The sequence below is a fragment of the Schistocerca cancellata genome, chromosome 4 (assembly GCF_023864275.1).
Source record: "Schistocerca cancellata isolate TAMUIC-IGC-003103 chromosome 4, iqSchCanc2.1, whole genome shotgun sequence".
Lineage (NCBI taxonomy): Eukaryota > Metazoa > Arthropoda > Insecta > Orthoptera > Acrididae > Schistocerca > Schistocerca cancellata.
The window spans coordinates 640133983-640146869 of NC_064629.1; positions in this window are offsets into that span (position 1 = coordinate 640133983).

The following is a 12887-nucleotide window of genomic DNA, read 5'->3' on the forward strand; positions in this document are numbered from 1 at the left end:
AAGTTGACCAATCAGAGATTTGAACTCTCAATTGGAAGTGGTGCTGTATAAAATGATAGTTGGATTTTCAAATTTCGACGAGAATTTATACCAACACAGTTATGGAATTCGTGATCACTACAGGTCTGCTGCTATAGAATTCCTAAGTTTCTTCTCTCAGCTACACCAGGATGAAGAAGGAGGAGGAAAGCGTCTGCTGCATGATATGATAGTAATAACAACAAATACCACAAGAAGATAGACTGCACGGCAATGTATTGAGAACCACTAAACCACAATCCAAGTAGATGTCATGGCTAGATGACTAAGATTGCTGAAAACACTTGCACATACAGCCCACTCACCCCTGAGATGTCTACACGCAGCATGCCCTTCCTCTCATACGCCACCAGTGCCAACGCTCAGAAGTTGAACAAAACTTCCGCCGTGGCAGCAAATGCAGTAATGGACAAGTGTGTATGCCAGAGTGCGCCACTGCGGCCACGGAGGGCATCTGGGAATGTGGAGTGGTAGGAATTCTGATGTTATCAGTACATCCAGTGCCAACACTTGGCAGTGATTGATATCGAATAGCTCAATTTTCCACAGAGAATAGATGTAACACATACTATCACGGAGACAGCCAAACATATACTAAGTATTAGTTCACTATTCAGCTATCTAGAGAGCGTCACAAGGACCGTCAAGGGACTTGTCCCAGCTGCTGCAGGCAAGAACTGACTAGCTGGCCAGCTGGGACTTTTCTATGTACCTAACAGCCCCTCACAGGCTAACTTAATACATGACTTCTGGTCACCACCTACCTCCACCATGAGCCGGCCTCGGTAGCAGAACGGTTCTAGGCACTTCAGTCAGGAACCAAGCGGCTTCTGCAGTCGCAGCTTTGAATCCTGCCACAGCCATGGATGTGTGTGATATCCTTAGGTTAGTTAGTTAGGCTTAAGTAGTTCTAAGTCTAGGAGGCTGATGACCTCAGATGTTAAGTCCTATAGTGCTCAGAGCCATTTGATTTTTAGAGCCATTTAAACAATTACCTCCGCCATGCACCTGAACTGCCGTCAGAGTCGTCCTAAGAAACCAGTCACACATTTATCAATATAATTAAAATTAACTATTATGATTGCAGCCCCAATTTGGTGACATTCGACAATGAGCGAAGTATGGAAACACATCCTTCTGGCGGCTGTGGTGCCGCACGGGGTAGCAGTGTGGTCTAGGGAGCCTTGCCATGGTTCGCGCAGCTCTCCACATCGGAGGTTCGAGTCCTCCATTCGGCATGGGTGTGTGTGATGTCGTTAGCGTAAGTTAGTTTAAGTTAGATGAAGTAGTGTGTCAGCCTAGAGACCGATGGCCTCAGCAGTTTGGTCCCATAGAACTTTCCACAAATTTCCAATTTTTGCAGCTATGGTTCTGGGACGAATGTCACTTTGACATTTCAATATCTGTATCCTCCATATGACTGCACATAGTTTCCCACATAAAGTGTCTCATACACGTTATGGTATCGATGCGTTAAAATCTCAATCTTTAACGGCAAATACATGATTGCCTTATGAGTGGACGTAGTCATTTTCTTTGCACATCTTGGGACACATGCCACAGTAAATTTACATCCCAACAAATACTTTATAAGCCTGCTGATCACAGCGAATCCATCAAACATCCCTTACTAAGCATAATAATTCGCCAATAACTGAATGCTGGTGACTTCAAACAATATTGAGCGAAAATCCGCGATCTATGGACATGCTTCATTTGTTTTTCTTGCGAGTGGGATCAGTGTGTCTTATGAAGAGAGGCATACTCGTCTTTTAATCGACCAGCCATTGAAAACAAGCTCGTAACGACCATGTTACTGTCGCCCTGCATAAAAAAAGGTCTTGGTTCCACAGGCACACACAAGTATCGCTAACAATATCTATGTTAGAAACTATATATGTTTTATAAATAGAGGTATGCTATTGCTTCCAAATGAAATGGACTTCCACACAAATACCACGACATTGGATATATGCAGTGATTGCGGAGTGTGTGTTAACAGGCCAAAAGTATGGGTACGTGTCTCCAGTGGTGTAAGCTCATAGTAAAATCACCCTTCTCACTGAAACTATAAAGTGATTCGGCTGAGGAACGTGGTATTAAGCCGATATTTGCAACCCCCTCGTGCCACCACTAGATATTTCTCAAGCTAACAAGCAGTATTTGTAACACATTTTGTCTCGATACCATGTGGACAGTGTAACAGAGGTTCTGCAATATATTCGTAGGGTTATAGATGATTGAGTATGATGATTGACAGAGAATGATCACATACAGTAGAGTGTGTGCTGTGTGACGAATAACTTAAAAAAATGCAACGCTAGATTGAATTTGTAAGAAATGTCCAGTATCCTATGATTAATACACCTGCTTTTCAGAGCTATAGTGTTACCGTTATGGTAGAAATGCTGTCTGCAATTTGGAATCAAGCTTCTCCATTCAACCACATACTGGCTTTGGATTCTATGGAGATGTCTTTTAATGATTACATCCATTGATGAGTCATATTTGTGGTACTCTCATGTCTCGAAACCAGTCACCGTTTTCAAACATATCTGCTAAGAACCCCATACAGCAAAACTTCAGCGTGGTTTTAGACAGTCTTTTTGCATCTTGTAACATTTCCTCGGTCTCTGTCCTGCCCTCACTGCAGCTTTATCCATGTGATCATTCCAGCGTAAGTCGGAACTGAGCAGAAGACAGAGAACGCTGTATCTACCATCTTTTGCATCCTATGGAGAAGCAGGGTGGGCTGAGTTAATACAACAGGACTGTGTTTTGACTGCTGAGTAGAAATGAGAATATGTTGTTGAAGCTCTGCCAACTGTGTACAATGTGTAAGGGCAGCACCAAACGAACCGTTCTCCTGAAATTCAAGGTAGTAGAAAAGACTACAGTACGAGCAGTTATTGTGGTGTTCCTTATCGGAAAAACTAGGAACGCTCCACATCATACAGAAACTGGAAGAAGGATGAGGATTTTGCTACTGCATTGCAGTGTATTTTCAAACTACATACAGGCACTGCAGGCTGAATGATGTGCATCCCTCGGTGTGCATCCGTGTCTGTCTCCCAAACATTCTCTCTATCCTCATTATTTTTTACCATCCAATGAAGAAAAATTGCGATCTTTAACAATTTTACTAACATCATCCAGTAGAGAACTCGATAAGATGTTATCGCATTCCTCTCTTCTGATATATCGAAAACAAATAGTGTCTGCGTGCTGACGTTGATCATATGTGGCGATCCTATTAAATATACAGATATTGGTCTATTGGAGCAATAGCACAGTGATTGAAGTCGCTCACCAGTGTAAAGTTTCGTCACCCGTATGGTAGGAGGACCATATCCCACAGACTGTCCCTGTGTTGTTCTTTCATAAGCAGTCCGATTTTATTTTTCTGCTGTAACTCATCCAAGTAGTGTATGTACGCTGCCATCCATACATTTTCGTTTTCCACCACAACTTCAAGGTGCTAAACTGACATTAAGACTTTTTGCCACATTATGGAGCATTTCCAGACAGCTGCCCAAAGGTGATGACGTCATATTTAATCTCGTCTTTCGCAGTGGTGGGGTAGCAGATGTTTAGATGTTCTATTTTGAAGAGATCAAGAAAATTGATTCCTCGTATTACAGTGGTGTACACAATCACTGTTTCGGTGCTGGCCAGCCCCACCAGTTGTTGCTCCCACAAGAACTCCCTCCATCTCAAACAAGTGGTACCAGTCAATCATTAAACGCATACCAGAGGACAAATGGGATAGAATAGACACTGTTGATATGGGTCAATGTACTGTAATAAGCACCATAATTGATACTGATATCAATTTTAGCAATTTTACTAGTTTTTCTGTAATTTCAACACTGACCAATGACACAGCAGCACGCTTTCCAATTTCTGTATCATCACTAAACCATATCTGTACTACTTTGTGTGTACCATGTACTAGATTGTGAATGTAGATAGATGACTGTGCAGAACATCCATTCGTGATTAATTCTCCAACGTGTACACCACTGTATAGCAGACAGCATCTTATACCGATGCAGTTAAGTTATATACATATTTCTAGCCTTTTGACCATAGTGCGCAATTTACGATTACAAATGCCCTTCTTTTCCTATGTGGATAGGAGTCACAGAGTATTTTTGCATTCATAGGATAAAGTTAGAGACTGGAAGATATTCTTGCATTGCCTTTGACCAACCCTCCATGCAACACTGTCACTGATTTAATTATGCAGCTGACCAGAAGTAGATAGCTACATTCCATGTCTCGTAAAGGAAGGGAGTGAGCTGAGTCCATAACTGCTATTCCGCAAAGACTGTTTCGTGCCAATCTCACTCACGACACCCATCCATATGCACAAGATGTCTCCATATGCGCATGTCGAGGATGAGCACCTCTTATCGAGGTATAGTATAGATATAAGAGTGCTGTGATGGTATAACAGATTGTTAGGAAGAAACGTGCGGTTTATGCATCATGGGGCTTCAGATGGTCATAGTTTGAAGCATTTTACATTCATCAATTGCGCTATCAATTCTAAAGTATTGTTCTAGTGCCTAGGGCCAGTACCAAGAAGGAACAAGCAAGTGAGAAATGATGATAAAACATAAACACACATACTTTTAAGGCTACAAGGCTGTGCACTTAAAGACACTATAATGTTAAAGCCATGAGGTTTCCAAAATATTAGTCACACAGAGTGCAGTGCTCTTAATACACTAATACAGGATGTATATGACCAACATTTTACATGCATCCACCCTGCATGCATGTTTTCTATCCAACTCACTATGGTGACAAACTTTAAGATGATAAAACTACTTCCTTCCAAACAACAGGAAAACAGGTTCTTTGTGGTACATTCACAATGTAGCTTTCCAGAGGTGTACAACACCCATTGTTTACATCCGATTACGCTTCAGAAATTGTACTATGCTTGCATCAGTCCTATAAAATGATCATCAGCAATGGAAAATGCTTCTTTCAAGGATGGCTCCTGTAACGAAGAGTAGACCCGAACTAATGTTCAAGTGTGGATCCACCACGCATCATATCCAGAGTGATGTTTGGTGTGGATCCAAAATACGCCATGTCTGGGACAGGGTCTGAAGGTAAATCTGCCACGCATTATATCCAGAGTCCTGTTCAGACGCAGATCCACACTAGGCTACATCCAGGATAGGGTTCGAAGGTGGATCCATCACACGTTATATCTGGAGATGTGTTCTATATCTGAAGGGGGATCCACTAGCAGGAGGACTGGGCCATGGGAGCCATCTGCGACACACGAACGCACAAACACGCAGAAAACAGAGAAAATGCCTGCAACTGTTGGTTGGAAGTGACTGGATGCATTCTAGTACAGTGCTATAATATACTATCTGATCAGAGAAATAGTGCATTTGCGCTGGGTGTTGACAACTGTACCACATTTACAAGCAATTTTAGAATATGTGGCGAGAAGTGATGTCATGATTGCATGGGAAGAAGTGACATAAAATCGATTAAATTACGAAAATTGCCGGAAATACGTATAAATTGAGGGAAAATACGCCAAAATGCGGGGAAATTGAGGGAGACTGAGGAAGTACTTGCATGTCTCCCGGTTGGTGCAGGAAAATTCTTGTAAATGGAGGCGAGTACGTGACAGCAAGAGAAATACACAAAAAAGTTGGTATGGAAGTACTGGGAACCAAAGAAATAGTCATTTTTTGTCAACAGCCATAAGACGTCTGGAACTGAATGTTTAATGTGGATAACAGCCAACTGTAGGGTAATAAATTTATATATGTCGGATGATAAGCCCAGGTGTGACCCCAAAGTTATTGGCAACTACCTTATAGATTTTTTATAAAGTGTCTCTAGCTAAAGAGCGTTGTATTATCAGCTGTGGGGGACTGCAATATACAGCTACAAAATGGATCACGTATTTGACCCTGTGCAAAACTGTTTAGGTGTTTTAAACCCTAAAAAATAGTATTTACAATGTGGTCCACCAACCACAACACTGCGGTTTCAGGAAAAAATAATTTAGAGAACAGTTACTGCATGGTTTGTAACAACATTCTACTGTATACCAAGTGAGGGTATACATGCAAGTTGACTGCTGTCTTTGATGCTTTCCTGGAAGAGAGAACCATGTGCCTCTAAATTAACATGGCTCTGCATTGAAGGATGATATAAAGTAGATATAGTGACCGGTTGAGAGGAGTTGTAACGATGTCTGATTTAATGGTAAGCTGATTTTTTTACATTGTTCCCTTGGGGTACATCAGTTATGTAGTGTAACTTGCGATCGGCTTGTATACTATTGCGTGTCCTGTATGTGGTAGAGCACTATCTACCTGCCAACGTCAACAGCAAACATCTCCATACCACAGTCAGCACAGGACTTCCAACGCATGTGTCATCAATCATGTCCAACGATGGAAAACCTATTTCAACATCTTCCTCTAGACAAACGAAGATGTATGCGAAGTAATCCATTTCTCTGCCACATATTTGACATAAACAGAGTCTTCAGTTTCATAAGTGCAGTTCAAAAATGTTCAAATGTGTGTGAAATCTTATGAGACTTAACTGCTAAGGTCATCAGTCCCTAAGCTTACACACTACTTAAACTAAATTATCCTAAGGACAAACACACACACCCATGCCTGAGGGAGGACTCGAACCTCCGCCGGGACCAGCCGCACAGTCCATGACTGCAGCGCTTGGGACCGCTCGGCTACTCCCGCGCGGCATAAGTGCCAGTGGTTAGCACACTGGACTCGCATTCGGGAGGACGACGGTTCAATCCCGTCTCCAGCCATCCTGATTTAGGTTTTCCGTGATTTCCCTAAAAATCGTTTCAGGCAAATGCCAGGATGGTTCCTTTGAAAGGGCACGGCCGATTTCCTTCCCCATCCTTCCCTAACCCGGGCTTGCGCTCCGTCCCTAATGACCTCGTTGTCGACGGGACGCTAAACTACACTAACCTAACCATAAGTGCAGTGATTCTAAGTTAGTGACAATTGATTGTGAGGTACTGGAAACCATATGTGTACATTTTCTTGACAGTTGTCTTGTTTACAGAGTTAGTGCAGCATGGTATGTAATTTCATATATCAAACACCTGTTCTATGCGTTTGTCTGTTTTCTTGTAAAAGGCAATTTCCATTGCTGATGATCATTTTGTAGGACTGATGCGAGCATTGTATAACTTCTGACCCATAATCGGATGTGAACAGTGGGCGCTATACACCTTTGGAAAGCTATTTGTGCATGAATCACAAAGAATCTATGTTTTACTCTTGTGTAGAAGGAAGTATTTTATCATCATGTTTGTCACCATAGTGATTGGGATAGAAGACTGCAAGGTGGAAGTATGTCAGATGCAGATAGAATGTGTTACAAACACTGTTTGTTAGGATGCGCAATATCTAGCAGCGGCATGAGGGAGTTGCAAATATTGGCTTAACACCACTTTCCTTAGCTGCGTCACTATCTGAATTCGGTGAGAAGGGCGAAACAGCTTACACCACTGGCGACATGCACCCATTCTTTTGGTCTCTTAACACACACTCTGTGAACACTGTACATATCCAATGTCACGGTATTTGGGCGGAAGTCCAGTTAATTTGGAAGCAATAGCATTCCTCAATTTATAAAGCATGTATAGTTTTTAACATGAGTATCCTGTGGAACCAAGACCTTTTTTTATGCAGGGTGACAGTGACATGGTCGTTGCGATCGTTTTTTTTTAATGGCTGGTCGATTATAAGACGAGTATGTCTTTCTTCATAAGACAAACTGATACCACTCGCAAGTAAAAGAAATGAAGCATGGCCATAGATCGCGGATTTTCGCTCAATATTGTTTGAAGTCACTAGCATTCAGTTATTGGCGAATTATTATGCTTAGTAAGGGATGTTTGATGGATTCGCCGTGATCAGCAGGCTTACAAAGTATTTGTTGGGATGTAAATTTACTGTGGTACGTGTCCCAACATGTGCAAAGAAAATGACTACGTCCACTCATAAGGGATTTATGGATTTGACGTTAAAGATTGAGATTTGAACGCATCGATACCATAAAGTGTATGAGAGACTTTATGTGGAAAATTATGTGCAGTCACATGGAGGATACAGATATTGATATGTCAAACTGACAGAACCTCAGCCGTCAGGAGGATGTGTTTCTAATACTTCGCTCATTGTCGAATGTCATCAGATTGGGACTGCAGACGTAATATTTAATTGTAATTATATTGATAAATATGTGGCTGGTTTCTTAGGATGACTTCACTGGCAGTTCGGGTGCGTGGTGGTTGTAGGTGGTGACCGGAAGTCATGTATTAAGTTAGCCTGTCATGGGCTGTTAGGTACAAAGAAAAATCCCAGCTGGCCAGCTAGTCAGTTCTTGCCTGCAGCAGCAGGGACAAGTCCCTTGACGTTCCTTGGATAGCTGAACAGTGAACTAACACTTAGTATATGTTTGGCTGTCCATGTGATCGTGTGTGTTACATCTATTCTCTGTGGGAAATTGAGCTATTCGATATCAATCACTGCCAAGTGTTGGCACTGGATGTATTGATAACATCAGAAGAATTCCTACCACTCCACATTCCCAGATGCCCTCCATCGCCGCAGTGGCGCACTCTGGCACACACACTTGTTCATTACTGCATTTTCTGCCACGGTGGAAGTTTTGTTCGACTTCTGAGTGTTGGCACTGGTGGCGTATGAGAGGAAGGGCATACTGCGTGTAGACATCTCAGGGGTGAGTGGGCTGGATGTACAAGTGTTTTCAGCAATCTTAGTCATCTAGCCATGACAGCTGCTTGGATTGTGGTTTAGTGATTCTCAATACATTGCCGTGCAGTCTATCTTCTTCTGGTATTTGTTGTTATTACTATCCTATCATGCAGCAGATGCTTTCCTCCTCCTTCTTCATCCTGTTGTAGCTGAGAGAGGAAACTTGTGAATTCTATACTGTTTTATAAAATAAAGTTAGCAGACCTGTAGTCATCACGAATTCCGTAACTGTAGTGGTATAAATTCTTGTCGAAATTTGAAATTCCAACTATCGTTTTATACAGCACCACTTTCAATTGAGACTTCAGTTCTCTGATTGGTCAACTTATTGTTTCCAATAGTGGTACTGAGATCACACACCTCAGTCCATTCCATCCACAGATGGTTTACCGACATAGCATGCAATTGAGCTGAAATTTGAAATTCTCAGCTACCTCCAACATGATGGATTTCCTGCCAAATGACCTAACTGTGCCATTATCCACCAACAGTAGGCTAGGGAAAATAGATCTGCTAGTATTTGGGGCCCGAGTAGTTGCAGGATCGAATCACTCCTTGTATACCAGTCACTGGTGTCCACCAACAGGACGCAAGGAAAAGCTGTCCAACCACAAAGGGTATCAATTTAATGAATTAATTAGTCAATCAGTCTGACAGAATAAGGGAATATATCCAAGACATCCACAACTGGGGGTTTTCCAGGTATCCATTGCTACTTACTTCTTCTTGAATGTCTTTATTGCATCAGTCACAGGTTTCCATAAAAGTGGAAATGTGAGAACAAAGAGATGTACTGACTACTAATGCCAGGTCTGCATGAATGGCGAGGGGGGTAGTGGAGGGGGATGGAAGGGAGGAGGGGTGGGTCTGCATACGTTAGTTTACACGAACAGGAAGGATCCACTTGAGAGAGAGAGAGAGAGAGAGAGAGAGAGAGAGAGAGAGAGGAGGGAGGGAGGGAGGGAGGGAGGGAGGGAGGGAGAGTCAGAAGCAGAGAGGGCGAGCATGTGTTTCGACAGGAATTTCTCAGGTATCAATATGAAAGAGTCACTGCCACCAGCATCTTTTGTTCAGGATGTAGCATGGTTTCCGGTTTGCGTGCTGCACAAGCCGACGCTGTGTGCAGGCTTGTGTCCTGGACGGCATGTGAAGAAATATTGAGGCAGCTGGCACTTGGTGTAGCTCAACGGACAGTGGACGGTGCATGCTTCACATTCGAAAGGTTTTTCATGATGCTATTCTTTGCTTGATTGTAATAAAATAGCATTGTAATTGTTTAAATATTCCACACTGTCTTGTCACCCTCAAAATATTTAAATAAACAGTATTCCATACACTATAGTCAGTTTCCCTAAAAATTCTTTACATTAATAAATAAACTATATTCCAAACACTGCTTTGTATTCTATAAATTATTTATATAAACAATATTCCACACATTGCCTTGTATACCAGAATTTGTTTAAACAATATTCTATTCACCACGATCGATTTCCTACCAAATTGCCAACTAACTGAGTCCTTTTTCCGCTAATTTCCATGTGGGGAGGGAAGAGGGGATGGGGTTGGGAGGGGGAGCTTTATTAATTGCTAAATTAAATTAATTAACTATCAAATTGATAGAGTGGGAGGGGACTGTTCGAATAACTCATGCCTGAAAGTGTGCTTGTACCTGCAAGAATGAGGGGGAGGGTTAGTGGCTTCCAGAGGGCTGAGGAGGTGGATGGAGAGGAGGGATCGTGAGGGTTGTCAGTAGGTGGATTATTCTCAGGGCATCATAAATCAACTCTCATAAGGTCATAAGTCACTTAACAGAACAACAGGTTAAGGGTAGGGCGAGAGGGTCATAAATCAATCAAGTTTACCACTGAATGTATGCAACCTGCACTAACAAAACATCCCATAGCATACATTGCCTCCCTACCTTGGTTCTGTTTAGTCTTTACTACTTCCCAAAAGCAGAGAGAATATCCAAAGATATACACATCGTTAGTACCAGCATGAGCCTTCTCCTGTGGTTGGCTGCACCCTGTGATATTCATGGCATCTGGAAGCAACTGTTCCACATCTGGAATGACTCCTCCTGGTATGTACAATGAGTGCACATTGGATTCCTTCGCTGCCTTTGCATCCATATCTGTAAAGGCCCCCATTACATGCCTAAGACTGCAGCTCCCTACTTTGTTCTCGTTTGCTTTTCTTAAATGGAGCCAAAAATTTTGATTTTGAAACTTACTCAATCTTTAGCCCAAAAGTATATTTTTTCATTTAAGTAGCAACTGGTTGAAACGGCTCTGAGCGCTATGGGACTTAACATCTGAGGTCATCAGTCCCCTATAACTTAGAACTAATTAAACCTAACTAACCTAAGAACATCACACACATCCATGCCCGAGGCAGGATTCGAACCTGCGACCGTAGTGGTCGCGCGGTCCCAGACTGAAGCGCCTAGAACCGCTCGGCCACACTGGACGACTGTTTTAGTAGCCTGTACAACCAAAATTTTGAGCTATGGGCTATTATTTACGTCGATAAAAGTAAATATTATGAGCACTTTGCCCTTAGCTAATTTATCAGTTTCTCATTTCCTACCCCACAGAGATAGCTAGACATTTCACTATCGGTAGCATCTAAACATCGTTTCTCAATCTTTCTGCTATCTCTTCCTTTAAACTTAAAAATTTTACAATTGCACAAATATCTGCAGATATTCTGTAGCTGTATTTTAACAACTGTTTTGGCAGTTATTGTGTGTTTTCTAGGAATTTTTACGTTAAAGGCAAAATAATTAGAAATAAAAGAAAGTTAATAATGTCTGTTATACGTAGCAGTTTTATAGTCGTATTATCTTGTGGCACTTTCATCCACATCAGTCCTCGAAAATACAATTGCTTTAGAAATCTCGTGAAGAAAAGCGTCTTGAATTTACTGAGCGAGGCGGTAGAGTGATTAAGTCACTGGATACACATTTCGGAGGAAAGGAGCTCAAATCCTCATCCTGTCATCCAGAGTAAGGTTTTACGTTGTTTCCCTCAATCGATTGTGGCGACCGCGCGGGATTAGCCGAGCAGTCTTAGGCGCTGCAGTCATGGAGTGTGCGGCTGGTCCCGGCGGAGGTTCGAGTCCTCCCTCGGGCATGGGTGTGTGTGTTTGTCCTTAGGATAATTTAGGTTAAGTAGTGTGTAAGCTAAGGGACTGATGACCTTAGCAGTTAAGTCCCATAAGATTTCACACACATTTGAACATTTTTTATTTTTTTTTATTATGGCGATTATCGCTATGATTCCTAACATAACAACCCCGCCGATTTCCTTCTCCATCGTTCCCCTATACCAAGTATCTTCTTTTGGTTGCTCCAGTAGTTACGCGTTTTCCAGTAAGCCTTTCTTCACTTCCTCACTTGCTAGCACAAATTAAACCCCGTTCCAGCTGACTTTACAGTATTAATTCTATACTGCGACATTGCGTCCAAATCGTATACAGGTATAGCAATACTCTCTTGTTGCTTTTATCATTAATATCATTCTCATGTGTTCATTGTACACGGATGGTTTAAATGGCGTGACAGTAAGAAGCTGAATTCGTGTTTTCGAAAATCATAATTAAGTTTTTCATCGGAGGCTTCTCATTTATAGTGCATGGAATTTTTGGAAAAATCGCTCCTGATGAGTTCCAGAAAGAATGCTTGGCATTATTAACATTTAATAATTTCCTTTTTATGCAGTCAGAGAAAAAGGAAAAAAATTGAAACCTCCAAGGTGATCAGCTGGTTTTACAAACACAACGTTACTAGTATGGTTTTTGTCATTTCCTTTCACCAAATTATTTCTTTCTGTGTCGTATAGTCTCCACAAGGATTCGTCTAGTAAATATCTGTTCTTTTCCTTCAACTCTGTGGTTGTCAACCTTTCAATTACTTCCAAAGTGTGAAGTATTTGTTTTGGTCTATTGCTGTTTATGCCCTCAAGAAACGAGATGAATTACAGTAGCAATTGGAATTCACAGAAGTAGATTCGTAGCTTCAGTTTTTTTTCTATG